Below are 13,822 nucleotides of genomic sequence, written 5' to 3' on the forward strand. Positions count from 1 at the left end.
GACACGCTGTGACAAAACGCAGGCGACAAATCGCATTTGACAGAAATAAGGTAAGAGATAGAAATGTCGGTGAAGTCGCAGCGTTGATCTGACGCGACACAACTGTCGGATGAAGACGCATCTGCATGCAACTTCATCCGACAATGCATTCACTTTCCTTATTTCCGTTGCATGTGATTTGCGCCGGTGTTTTGTCGCAGCGTGTCGGATCATGCCAAAAACGTCCGTGTAGTACTATCCTTACTCGTGAGACACTTTAAATGTAAAAAGAGTTGGGGAGCAACATAAGCATGAATAAAGTTCCTGGGGTGTCAAAAAGGGCTACAATTGGCTATTTGGATTGTTCTCATACCCCTAGGCACTTGTACTAGTAATTATATTGTACTAGGGTTGCCACCTGGCCGGTATTTTACCTGCCTAGCTGGTAAAACACCTGCCAGGGCCGGTATTACAAATTTACCAGCAATGTAGCTGCCGATAATTTGTAATACCCTTAACATAAGCCCTTGCCCTCCGGTGGAAACTTACATTTTATTTGTCTTCTGGCCCCGCCCCTTTAGCATCACAACCCCCTGCAGCTCCGCCCCTTTTTGCATTACTGTCCGCCTCTTTTGTTTCCACCCCCACCACTAGACGGTAAAAAATTTTTTAAAAAAAAGGTGGCAATCCTATATTATACTGGTCAATCTGTAAGTAATTACCGAGCCTATTCTGACACCTATGTGGACTGGCAGCCAGGAGATTCCAAAAACCAAAAACTTGCCTCCAAATCGGGAATTCAAAAATAATCACTTGCTTTGAGGCCTAGGGTTGCCACCTGTCCAGTTTTGACCCGGACAGCCCAGTATTTTGAGGGGCTGCCCGGGTCTATACTTCCTGCCCGGTTTTCCAAATAAGGAAAACCGGGCGGGATTCCCTTGATTGACACGGTGATTGGCCAATCGCTGATCGCAGCGTCATAGCCCCGCCCAGTGATGGCGCGGGTCCGCCCACTGACAGCATAGCCCCGCCCACTGATGCCACTGGTTTGCCCACTGACGTCACATACACGCCCACTGACGTCACGGACCCGTCCCCCCCGCCCGGTCTCAGCCAGACATAAAGGTGGCAACCCTATTGAGGCCACTTGGAGAAACATCCAAGGGGTTGGTGAGCAAGGTGTTGTTCTTGAGCGGCGCTCGATTTCTCCTCCCTGCCTTCCTTATAGGAGATAGCCAGGGAGAAGAAATCAAGTGCCGCAAGATGGATCGTTGCCGTGTCGCCTTTTCTGAAGAGGAGAGCAAGCGCAGATTCGGTAAGTTATTTCTTAATAAAGACTTTGCAATTTTAAAGTTTAATTTGTGTTGTTTTTTTTTTTTGATCTATACAAACAAATTTTTTTAATACAAAAAAATTTGATGTTACTGGTCCTTTAATGGAAACTCACCAATGTTTTAGTCTGCTGCTTAAAGGAAAACTATGCCCCTCAAATAATGTAGGTCTCTATAAAAAGATATTGCATAAAACGGCTCATATGTAAAACCCTGCTTCATGTAAATAAACCATTTTCATAATAATATATATTTTTTAGTAGAATGTGGCATTGGGTAATCATAAATAGAAAATTGCCATTTTAAAAAAATAAGGGCCGCCCCCTGGGATGGTACGATTCACAGTGCACACAAACATACCAAGCATGTTAGGTCACATGAGCCAATTAACAGACAGAGTTGTGTCTTTTGCTTCCACTCGTCTTCCTGTTACAGTAAGGGTAGAACTATACGGGCGTTTTAGATATCCGAAACCTTCCGTTCCGACGCGTCGAGAGAAAGCGCAGGCGTCACGTCGGATGAGCCGAATCTAAGGCAAGTAATAGGAATGTCGGACGTTGTTGCAGCGTGCATCAGACACGACGAGACTGTCGGATGCGAACGCTGCATGTTGCGCCTTCATCCGACAGTTGTGTATATATTTAATGCTATAGTTAAAGCGACAGTTGTTGTGAATATATTTAATGCTAGAAAGAAAAGCAATTTTGTATGAAGGAATCGGTGGCTAAATCTATGCAATCAAAAAGCACCATGTTTTATCCACCAAGTATTGACCCAAAATGAAATGAGAGAGACTAGAGGGACTAAGGGATAGGACATACATGATTATTGAGGCTGTTGAGAGGAACCAAAATGATGGCAGTTAGAACATAGTTGCTAAGGGCAGTGACACAAGCGAAGATTCGGGGAGATATAGTCACCCGGCGACAAATCGCGTCTTCTTCCGGCGACTAATCTCCCTGAAAAGCCTTCCTGCCGGCTAGAATCTATATTGCTTGTGGGGTGACACTTGAATCGCTTCATTTTTTTAAGCCCCCCGAAGTTTTATCCACCACATGCAGCTCCTCTTGTCTCTGCGCTCTTCTGTGCGCACACGCGATTGTGCTCGGGCTCTTCAGTTCCCGACAGCCGGCAACTACTCAAGAATCCTCGGCGTGCCTGTGCACCAAAACCAAATAGCAATTTCAGTCCCGGTTGCAAGCTGGAAAAAGGCAGGGTAGGAGAGTTAATTAATACATTAAATAAATAATTGAAAGTCATACAAAATAAATAATTGTCATACAGTTAAAGTACAATGTATTGATAATATTAAAATATGACAGAAGTATAATACAGAGGGAAGCATGTTTTATTTACTATCCTGACTAGTGATGGGCGAATTTGTCCTGGTTTTTGAAAAAATTGGTGAATTTACAGAGAAATTTGGCGAAAAATTCCCGAAATACATTGAAGTCAATGGGTGTCAAAATAATTTTGAAAATTTTTATGCGCATGACTATTCTGGCGCACGTGAAATTTTTTTTCATCAAGGGAATTTTCGCCGGCAAATTTTCACAAACTCATTTGATGTTGGCGAAACACAGAAATTCGCACCGCCGAATTTATTTGCCCATTTATACTCCTGGCTAGTAGCTATAACTAAATCAATGGGTGGAGTAACAGCATGTTTCATCAGGGGTGCTGTGGCTTAGTTGGTTAAAGCGCCTGTCTAGTAAACAGGAGATCCTGAGTTCAAATCTCAGCAGTGCCTTTCTTTAGCACCTCTTTTTAAATAAGTAAAATCATGGTCTCTTTGTGTTTATTTTAGTTCAGCTCCAAAAATAAATGGCTGCCCCGAGGAGTCTGAAAAATTTGTAGACAGCTTCAGGTCCCAAAAGAGCTGAACAACTCTTTCAAGAAAGAGCTTATCTAAAGTGGCACTAACCTGACCTCGTGGCGCAACGGTAGCGCGTCTGACTCCAGATCAGAAGGTTGCGTGTTCAAATCACGTCGGGGTCAATATTTTTTTTTTTTAAATACTTTTTGTTTTTTAAATATACAATTCTAAAATGATGTAATGACAATTCAAATTTTCCTTATTTACTTCTTAAATATGTTAATTGATAATAAACATTTAAAGTTGTTGTTCCGGGTCACATTGCAGTGATGTAACTCCTGACCACTAGAGGGCAATACACTTGAAATCTGGCTTAGTCCTTGCTATTTGGCATAGCAGTAAAAGTAGATATGCCTGGGGACATATTTACCACACAAAAGTAATCCAAAAGCCGAGACTAAATCCATAGGGTTAGAGGACATTTTTGAAAAAGTCCCCACAGCTTTCATAAACTTGTCCACTCAACTTTAATACAGAAATATTGTCTTAGTTTTGCACATTTTTATAATTCTATTTCATTTTTACACACATTTTATTGTGTTGTGTACATAATGTGGACAGTTCTGAAGAGACACTAAGCTTAGGTCTGTTTCCTCCTCATACATGGCTCTAAAATGGCTGGAACTGGAAGTATGTTTTGTGTAAATAAAACATGATATAAAATAAAATAATAAAATATGATATAACTTTTCCTGTAACATGGGCTTGGATAATGTTCCAGAATTCTGCTCAACCTGGCTCCTTATCTCAGGGTTTAGAGTTATAAACCAGTGGGTGACAGTGCAAATTTTGCTTGTGGTATTTTTTTTTAAACGTTTCCCCTTGTGTGATATGTTTCTAAAGAGACCTTTTTAGGGGTGTAGTTTCCATTTAAGGAAACTTCACTGAGTGTGACTATAATCTTCAAGTTGCAGCTTTTGTAAACCTTTGCGAGATTCTACAAACATAACTTTATCACAAACTTAATTATGGGAAAAAAACATGGAGATGCCGGGGATTGAACCCGGGGCCTCATACATGCAAAGCATGCGCTCTACCACTGAGCTACATCCCCTTCTATATGCCTTGTACCAGTGACCTTTTGTAAGTAAGGGTAGAGTTCAATAAGTTCTTTCATAGTCTCAGATGAGAACAAAAATCACTGATATTTGAACATAGATCACTGTATTCATAGTCAAGAGTGATAACCATAACAACATGGAACCATTGTCTGTCTTGGTGGCTTTCAAGTCATGGCTATATCTCTGAATCACTACTCAGTCACTAGACACATATAATAAATAAGTAGTAAAGAGCTTTTAGACTGAAGGGTTATTGGAGAAAAGGTGGAGAAGCCATAGATTGAAACTCGAGCTCTACCTTTGAACTAAAGACCCTACTACACAAAAGGCTCCAGGGCATATACATGTCTGGCTCCATAGCTCAGTGGTTAGAGCACTGGTCTCGTAAACCAGGGGTCGTGAGTTCAATTCTCGCTGGGGCCTCAGATTTATGTTCAATCAATACTCGATTGATTCATTGTGAAACAGACATGAGAATTAGTAATCAGGGATGTGCGAATTTGACCCGTTTCGCCATAAATTTGCCGCCGGCGAAATGTCACAGACGCCCATTAAAGTCTATGTGCGTCAAAAAAAATTGTCGCGCGGCAAAATTATTTTGTCGCGTGTCTCCATACAAGTCTATGGGCGTAATTTTTTCGGCGAAACGAGGGAAAAAATTCGCCCATCCCTATTAGTAATAAAAATTGCTCTTGCAAACGTTTGTAAAAAAAGGAGTAAACGTGCTGAATGCCATCAAACCTGAAGTGACATCATCAAAAGTGGGCGGGACAGAAAGACTTTTTTAAAAACTTTAAAAGGAGTAAAATATAGACAGTATTACATAGTTTAAGAAATTTAGATGAGACCCTCAATCCGCAGACCCGCATCTTCACCCGCACCTGAAAATCCTCCCCTCATTCCGCAGGGTGACCGTTTTGTTTGCGGGTAACCCGCGGGTACCCAATGAAGGACTCTACACTCTATTGTAATAAAAGGACTAAAGATGTCCACAGGCATTCAGACTTTATTCTGTGTATGACGAACATGCAGATCTCGATCATCTGTGTCAATGGCACCATCTTAAACCAACCATTAAGATTTTAATTGCAGGATCCAGGAGGAAAAATAACAAATAAGACGCTATTCTGGCCATTAATTGACAGACAACGTACGAAAGTTATGTCCCGGCAATAGTGGTGACAATCGCCTATGGATATCATTAGATAGGCAATACATGCAAAAAAATTATTGTTATCCAATAGAAATTGTTTAACCTATCAGATCGACTATTGTACAAAAAAAGGTTGGGATGATTATTCCACCGAAGGTGTCTATGGCCGGTTTTAATATGCCAGTCACCATACATGTGATTGTGAATCTTGGTGCTGTAAAAGCATGGAGATACCAGGGATGAAGACAAAAGACTATACCAATGAGCTTCAATGCATTAGAAATAGCAACGTTATATATATTTAAATCATAGACGGCAACAGATAAGGTGTTATTTTATGGTTAGATTCCCTTTAGACCAGGGATGTCCAACCATTTTTTTACCCATGAGCCGCATTCAAATGTAAAAAAAAAAAAAAGTTAGAGAGCAACGCAAGCATGAAAAAAGTTACTGGGGTGCCAATTATGGGCTGTGATTGACTATTGGTAGCCCCTATGTTGACTAGCCGCCTGCAGGAGGATCTGTTTGGCAGTGCACCTGGTTTGTATGCAACCAAAACTTGCCCCCAAAGCAGGAATTCAAAAGTAAGCACCAGCTTTGGGACCACTGGGAACAATATCCAAGGGAGTTGGTGAACAACATGTTGCTCACACGCCACTGGTTGGGGACCACTGCTTTAGACCATACATGATGGCCATATTTTGTTTGCTGGCTCCGAAAATAGAGAGAATATTTATGGTCCATAAACCTATACATGTGTGATATATAGTGCAGTCTGTATAGCGAATTAACAGTACAGAAACCACTAAGCGCAATAAGGTCTGTAGTGTGTAATCTGCCTCCTTTAAATCAAAGATAAATCCCACATGACCAAATTTTGCCATAAAACAGTAATCCAAATAACTACTCAGACAACATAATTAGTTTTGGAAAATAAAGGGGAGGTCATACTTATTAAAAAAATCTTAGTGAATAATTTTCCAACAAAAAAAATACGGGCCCCCAAATCATTCTCATTTATAGGATAAAACACTTAGCACCATTGCAAATGGGCAGGCCCACCACCAGTTGTCATAATAAACATGTATGGGCTTCTCCTGTAGGGAAACTCTCTGACCCAGAAGTAAAAACCAATGCCAGTGAGCCAATCAGTGGTTGCCATTAAAATAGGCTTCACCTGGTTTACCCCCGAGGCCTGAAAGCAAAACTCAGTGCCAGGTGGATTCCCAGTGGTTGCCACAGTTCCAGGGCCTGACAAGCATCACATGGGGCTAGGGTTGCCATCTGGCCGGTATTTTACCAGCCTGGCCGGTAAAAATGATGGTTGATTTCAATGTTATTAATGGGGAAAAAAGATAAATGTATAGGAAGGCCGGTATTTTTTTCTGGAAAAGGTGACAACCCTATATGGGGCCCGCATTGCCGCTTGCAAAATAGATCGACATTCCCATTTAAGGGATAACACACTTTGCACCATTGCAAATGGCCAGGCCCACCACCAGTTACCATAATAGACACTTAAGGGGCTTCTACTGTAGGTGACTCCTTGACCCAAAAGCAAAACCAGTGCCAGTGAGCACCTCAGTGGTTGCCATTAGAATGGGCTTTGCCTGGTTTACCCACAAGGCCAGAAAGCAAAATCAGTGCCAGGTGGATTCCCAGTAGTTGCCCCCACAAAATTCCAGGGCCTGCCAATCACCACATAGGACCAGCATTGCCGCCACTCTCCACAGATTCTCAGTTTTAATACTTGTACTGGCTTGTCAATCCTAGAAAAAACTTAAGCTGGCCATAGACACAAAGATCTGATCGTACGAATCGAGGATTCATACGATTTTCGGACCGTGTGTGGAGAGTCCCGACATTTTTCGTCCGGCGGAGATCGGTCGTTTGGTCGATCGGACAGGTTAACAGATTTCTGTCGGCTGCGGGTAATATCTCTGCGTGTATTGCCGATCGTACGATTTTCAGTGGGAGACTGTCACTAGCTTTTGGTCGGACATAACTTTCGTACGGTTGTTGTCAGGGGCAGAACATCGGTTGATCTGTTCTTTTACTACTTTATTTGATCGGAATGGTTAGTGGCAGGTTGGGAGAAGGGAAAGTCGATCGTACGATGATCTTTGCGTCTATGGGACGGAGGGTGGGAGAAAATCACATTTTAGTAATGATGCCTCTCTGTTTACTACCACTCTAAGTACCCTTGCTATCCTAGTCCCACCCACAGATTTTCCCTCCCCCTCTAGCAGCCTATTGTTTTCCAACAGAAAACCCCCCAGACTTGTCTCACCGCCTCCCCCAGCAGCCAGCCCATTGCTTACAAACAAGAAACCACCAGACTGATTTCATTGCCTTTTCCAGCAGCCCATTGTTTCCACAAAACCACTCAGACTGTTGTCGTTTGGCATGTTACTACACACAGCCCTTATTGGCCTTCACTTGTAGTCACTGCACTCAGCCTCTGATTAAGTGTCACCATCAACATTTACACCATTAACAAGTATAAAATGGAAATATCACCAGTTGTTCATCCTCACAACTTTAAAGTGCAGCTGTGATTCTAGAAGATAGGGTGAAGTCCATGTGATACTGTAAAAACACAAGATAAAAAGCGTTAGGTAAAAACCACTCACAAACACCGAGTCTACCACTGCCTCATGGAAATACACACAACAACGCCCACCGGGACTGCTGACTTCTTCACAGCTTTCCCTCCAGCAATAGGACATGATTTACAGAGGTGAAGATCCTGAACACTTACATGTAGCAAGTGGCTAGATGTCCATCTGGTCCAATTACTGTTTTTCCTTATTCCTTAGCAACTTGGGTAGTGATGGGTCCACAGTATTTAGGGTTTGTAGAGCTTTTAGATTGAACAATTATTGGAAAAAAGGTGGAGATGTCAGGATACCTCATACATGCAACACATGCCCTCGAACTTTGAGCTAACGACCCTCCTGTGCAAAACACTTCCATGCAAATGTGGTACCGCTATATTAACTGCTTTTTTATCGCTTCTGAAATGTGGTTTGAGCATGGCATAGCTTTCTGGTAGAAACCGAATGGTGACTTTTCCTCTTCGTCTAAGATTTTGTCAAAATTACCACAGCTATAGAAGGACCCAGCAATAGCTAGAATGCAAGACCTCGTGGCGCAACGGTAGCGCGTCTGACTCCAGATCAGAAGGTTGCGTGTTCAAATCACGTCGGGGTCACTATTTGTTTTTCAATGTAATTTATACAGGTGGCTTGCTTCTTTGAATTATGTTTATAATGGGGTACTTGTCATCCTACGATTCTCTTCTTTATTCCTTTATAGTATGTGTAGGAGGCCCTGTGATGAATCCCTGGAAACTCCATGTTTTCTTCCATTGTTGTCTCATGGAAATACACACAATGCCGCTACTGCTGATTTCTTCACAGCTTTCTCTCCAGCAATAGGACTTTATTTGCAAACGTGAAGATACTGAAAGCTTTCAGATTTCAAGCCACTACATGTCCATCTGGTCCAATTATTGTTGGTTTGAGTTGCTCCTTATTCCTTAGCAACTTGGGTATTGATGGGTACATAGTATAGGGTTCGTAGAGCTTTTAGACTGAAGAGTTATTGGAGAAAAGATGAAGATGGCAGGGATTGAAACCAGAGCCTCTTAAATGCAACATATGCGCCCTACCTTTGAGCTAGAGACCCTCCTGTGCAAAAGACTCCCAGGCACATGCTGAAATAGTCAGTTATCTGGCTCCATAGCTCAGTGGTTAGAGCACTGGTCTTGTAAACCAGGGGTCGCGAGTTCAATTCTCGCTGGGGCCTTAGATTTATGTTTAATCAAAACTCAATCTTTGACGTTCAAAAATCAACAGTATCATCACAAAACAAACACTCAAACAGCAATGAGAATTCATAATCAAGAGCCTATTACTTGCAAAGCACGCGCTCTACCGCGGAGCTGCATCCCCTCACACTTCATCATGTTGATTATAATGGGATAAACAAAAATGTTTATAATGAATACATTTTTTAATTGTATAGGAAATTGCTTCCAAAAAATTTGAATTCACATATATACAAGATACAGCAAATGTGAGTGCACATTTTTTATTTTATTTAATATGCAGTATGATTGGAAAAAGTAAATTTTTAAAAAATGATCGAAATGGAAAACTAATTGGTTTCTAAAATGGAAATTGAAAGTTTATATAGTCACAATAATATTGCATTAAACAACAGCAGAGCATGAGAAAATCCAAAAGCATATAACTGCATACATGAAGGGCGCTGTGGCTTAGTTGGTTAAAGCGCCTGTCTAGTAAACAGGAGATCCTGAGTTCGAATCTCAGCAGTGCCTTAAATTTTTTAAACAATATTGGAACATCAGCCATCCATTTATACATTTCAGTTATGATCACATTTCTCCAGACTGATTTTACTACTTTTTGATTTTTGGTTGGGCTGTTAATTACAAAAGCAGCTTTGCCTACTGCCCAAACAGATAAGCTGCATTTCCAATACACTTGCTGTTCCTCTACAAATATGGATCCATTTTATGCTTTATTTTGATTTATTTTGATTTATTTTGGACAGCTTTTCACACTTTTTTTTGGCAAATTTAGTTTTACACAGCATAATAAATATGCCTTTCAGTGTACTCCTGGCCTGAGGGTGATTACACATGAAGAGATTAAATGCTTATCGATGGTGTTGGACTATGGTTGCCACCTTTTCAAGAAAAAAATACCGGCCTTCCTTTATGTATTTATCTTTTTTCCGTATTAATAACATTGGGCCAGGCCAGTAAAATACAGGCCAGGTGGCAACCCTATTTTGGACTGGGGGGTCAACTTCAGGGCCCCCATTCAGCAGCCCCCTGCAACCAACCTCCACACCGCCTCCTGACCAGCACGTAGCCAGCGGGAAAGCATTTGGAGATTAGTTGGCCGCTCTACAGGAGATTAATCACAGGGAGATTCATGTGTCATAGTTCTATGGCTAAGGACAGACAATGCAGATTTTGGCATTCAGAGGAATTTAAGGACAGCGTCGGACCGGGGTCGACACCATCCACCAGGCCCCCAAGCCACAAAGTTGCCTCTGCACTATCCCCCTCCCACCCTTGGAGCGCACGCAAGCTTATCTCTTTCCGGCCACAAAGTTCCCTCTGCACTAACCCCTCTCACCCCTGGATAGGGTTTCCACCTGGCCGGTATTTTATTGGCCTGGCCGGTAAAAATGATGGCTGATCCCAATGTTATTAAGGGTTAGTTCACATGAGGAGATTCGGGGAGATTTTATCACCTGGTGACTAATCGCATCTTCTCCTGGGCGACAATCTCCCCGAACTGCCTCCGCATGTCTTCTCAAGGGCTATAATGAAAAGTCGCCTGCGCTAAAGCACACATGGCGCTTCGTTTTCCAAAGTCGCCCGAAGTTGCCATATATAGGAAGGCCAGTATTTTTTCCATTAACAAACTCCCAAACTTGGTTTCACTGGCTTTGCTTTTCTGGTAGCCCATTGTTTCCAATCAACAAAAGGTCCATACTAGTTCCATTTGGCAGGTTCCAACACAAAGCCCTTATGGGTCTCTGCACTCAGTCTCTTATTAATACGAAATTGTCTGTCCCTAAAGACTGGTTGTTTTACTGCAGGCATTGAGCTTACCTTTTAGGGTCAGGGCAGACGCTCAGATTCGGGGAGATTAGTCGCTCGGCAGCAAATCTCCTCTTCTTCAGGGTGACTAATCTCCCAGAACTGCCTCCCGCTGGCTAGAATGTAGATCTCCGGCGAGATGGCACTCAGAGCACTTTGTTTTCCGAAGTCGCCCAAAGCTTCCCGTTAGGCAACTTCAGAAAAACAAAGCATTCCGACTCGAGTGCCATCCCGCCGGCAATTTACATTCTAGCCAGTGGAAGGCAGTTCGGGGAGATAAGTCACCCCCTGAAGAAGAGGAGAATTGTCATGGGCGACTAATCTCCCCGAATCTGAGCTTGTGCCGTGACCCTTATACTATAATAACTAAACCAGGCAACTGTAAGATATTCAGATAAGGGGTATTGGATCTGGCTCTGCATTGTGAGATAAATACATCCTGTAATGCCAGGAAAGCAAAAGAAACAGTCAGATAAGCAACAGGATATGAACCGACTATGATAGCACAGACAGTGGCGCTACTTTAGATATTATAAATTAATAATATAATAATATAGGTAATAATTTAACTCTGGCCAGATAATATATTTATAGGGATTCTGTTTATGCTGTAGGTTTTAATTCTAAATTACACTGCAAATAATTCACTCTACCATTTAATATGTTTTTCTTGAACCAACAAATGTATTTTTTTATCTGTAATATTGGTGTGAAGGCAGAACAGGCATTATGCCTGATTCTGAACTTGGAGAAGGAGCCAGCAATTCAGATTGAAATTGCTGTTGTTTCTCTCCTTCCCATTGTAATTCAATACGTCTCTGGATTTCCATCCCAGTGTGAGGTCCTTAAAGCCCCTGCATGACTCAGTTTTGCTACTATGGGCACAAAGGCTCCAACTGTTGTTCATTTTGCCATATCCTCCTTCATAGAGGCTCCTAAATCTGATTTGACTATTTTAAATGCTTGTATTTAATGTTATTAGGATTTGGAGTCATTTTTGGGGACTCCGACTCCAGATACCCAAAATTGCTGCCGACTCCACAACTCCACAGCTCTTGTATTTTACCAAAGAACACGTGTAATTCCTGCAATAAAAAAATGCTGTACAAAAACTTTTTTTTTTCACCACTCCTGGAGGCCTTTTTAGCTACTTTTAATTTTTAAATTTGTTTCTAGCTTGACAAATACACTTTTTACACCTGGCTATCACATGGTAATCTAAAAGCAATTAAAAACCGCCCACTGACTAATGCATTTGGCTTGACAAAACATGGCAAAATGTTGCAAAATAAAATAAAGCCTGTTGACTCCAATGCATTTGGCAATATCGTGCTGGAGTTTTGTACAGTTTTCAGCAATGTAAAATGGGCAGCTTTGCTCATCGCTTATAGTGATCTGTCAGTTAAGATCCATAATCTATGTGGGTATGACTGTATTAAAATATAAAGTGCTGTAAGGACAACTCTGTACAATATATAAAAGAACACACGGAAGACCATTAACATGATAATTACAATAAATATGTATACAGAGGAACAGTACAACTGACTGGAAGTATCAGTTGTGGAAGTCATGGCAGTATATTGGGAGGATGGAGTTTACAAACCCTTCAGTATTTTGGGATTGTAAAAAAATGTCTGATTCAAAGGTAGATATAACATTATGTATTCTAATACTTTAAGGCTGCTTATGGTGCACTATTGACCTATCAAAAGTGTGGAGATGCCGGGGATTGAACCCGGGGCCTCATACATGCAAAGCATGCGCTCTACCACTGAGCTACATCCCCTACCTGTTGACTAGGCATTTTTCTATTCTGAAAAAGTGTGAGCTGTATCACAAATGCGTTTTTTGTAGAATAATTCTTACCTGAAGTAAATACAGTCAGTGGCGGATTAATAATAACTGAGGCCCCTAGCTACACTTTCCACTTTTTACTTAATTTGGGTACACACCTCATATTTGCCCATGCATGATTGCCAAACAAATGATGTCTGTGTAATTGTCAAATTTCTCCATAATAATATTCTGTTCCCATTGAAGATACATTTATGCATGTGGCACTTCTAGAAAATTCTTTAAACTTAAATTGGAGATGCCGGGGATTGAACCCGGGGCCTCACACATGCGAAGCGTGCGCTCTACCACTGAGCTACATCCCCACCACACTTTGGGCATTTAACATGCATTTCTCAATGCTGGGATACATTTCTGGCCATTTATTTGATGAAGTGATCACTTTTGCTAATTACAGATTTCAGGTCTTTTCATCGGCAATGAATCGGGTCTTTCCGCCTCATCTTCCTTCCGAAAGGAAACCATGTGCTACTGCACTTACATGTATAATGTGTTCTCCAAACACCCAGCATTTTAGAACCAAACACACACATCCACATATTCCACTAGGTGGCAGGATTCACACACGAAAAAAAATTGGGCTGTTAACCCTTCATAGAGCTGCTTAAAGGGCAAGTCAACCCCAAAATAAAAATTTGCCTAATAAAAGAAAACACAATTCTGAGTAACTTTCCAATATACATTCATTACAAATTACCAGTGTTTTTAAAGTTATTTGTAAAAACAATTGATATTGAAAGCAGCATTTGTTTAACTCCCAGTTGCTACTTTTTAAACAATAATGCAAAAGTCTTGGTTCCCCAGCAAAGACTGGTCTGTTAATTAGCCGCCTTGTCTTACATTGTATCAACAGTCTTAGACATCAGGGCAGAGAATAGAAAGGGACAAACACTGCTTTAAGTAGCAATACATATACAAATA

General features: G+C 41.4%; 9 non-coding genes across 9 annotated transcripts; 6 read left to right on the forward strand and 3 right to left on the reverse strand.

Moving 5' to 3' along the window:
* The first annotated feature begins 2,986 nt into the window (after window positions 1-2,986).
* Window positions 2,987-3,060, forward strand: trnat-agu. The gene has a single exon. It is a non-coding gene; the product is annotated as a tRNA-Thr (tRNA).
* A 176-nt stretch (window positions 3,061-3,236) lies between these two features.
* On the forward strand, window positions 3,237-3,308 carry trnaw-cca. Its single transcript has one exon. It is a non-coding gene; the product is annotated as a tRNA-Trp (tRNA).
* An 860-nt stretch (window positions 3,309-4,168) lies between these two features.
* On the reverse strand, window positions 4,169-4,240 carry trnaa-ugc. Its single transcript has one exon. It is a non-coding gene; the product is annotated as a tRNA-Ala (tRNA).
* Window positions 4,241-4,597: 357 nt separating this feature from the next.
* trnat-cgu lies at window positions 4,598-4,670 on the forward strand. The gene has a single exon. It is a non-coding gene; the product is annotated as a tRNA-Thr (tRNA).
* Window positions 4,671-8,542: 3,872 nt separating this feature from the next.
* Window positions 8,543-8,614, forward strand: trnaw-cca. The gene has a single exon. It is a non-coding gene; the product is annotated as a tRNA-Trp (tRNA).
* Window positions 8,615-9,137: 523 nt separating this feature from the next.
* Window positions 9,138-9,210, forward strand: trnat-ugu. The gene has a single exon. It is a non-coding gene; the product is annotated as a tRNA-Thr (tRNA).
* A 461-nt stretch (window positions 9,211-9,671) lies between these two features.
* Window positions 9,672-9,745, forward strand: trnat-agu. The gene has a single exon. It is a non-coding gene; the product is annotated as a tRNA-Thr (tRNA).
* A 3,016-nt stretch (window positions 9,746-12,761) lies between these two features.
* Window positions 12,762-12,833, reverse strand: trnaa-ugc. The gene has a single exon. It is a non-coding gene; the product is annotated as a tRNA-Ala (tRNA).
* Window positions 12,834-13,134: 301 nt separating this feature from the next.
* Window positions 13,135-13,206, reverse strand: trnaa-cgc. The gene has a single exon. It is a non-coding gene; the product is annotated as a tRNA-Ala (tRNA).
* Between the last annotated feature and the right edge of the window lie 616 nt (window positions 13,207-13,822).

This window comes from Xenopus laevis, chromosome 4S (assembly GCF_017654675.1).
Source record: "Xenopus laevis strain J_2021 chromosome 4S, Xenopus_laevis_v10.1, whole genome shotgun sequence".
Taxonomy (NCBI): Eukaryota; Metazoa; Chordata; class Amphibia; order Anura; family Pipidae; genus Xenopus; species Xenopus laevis.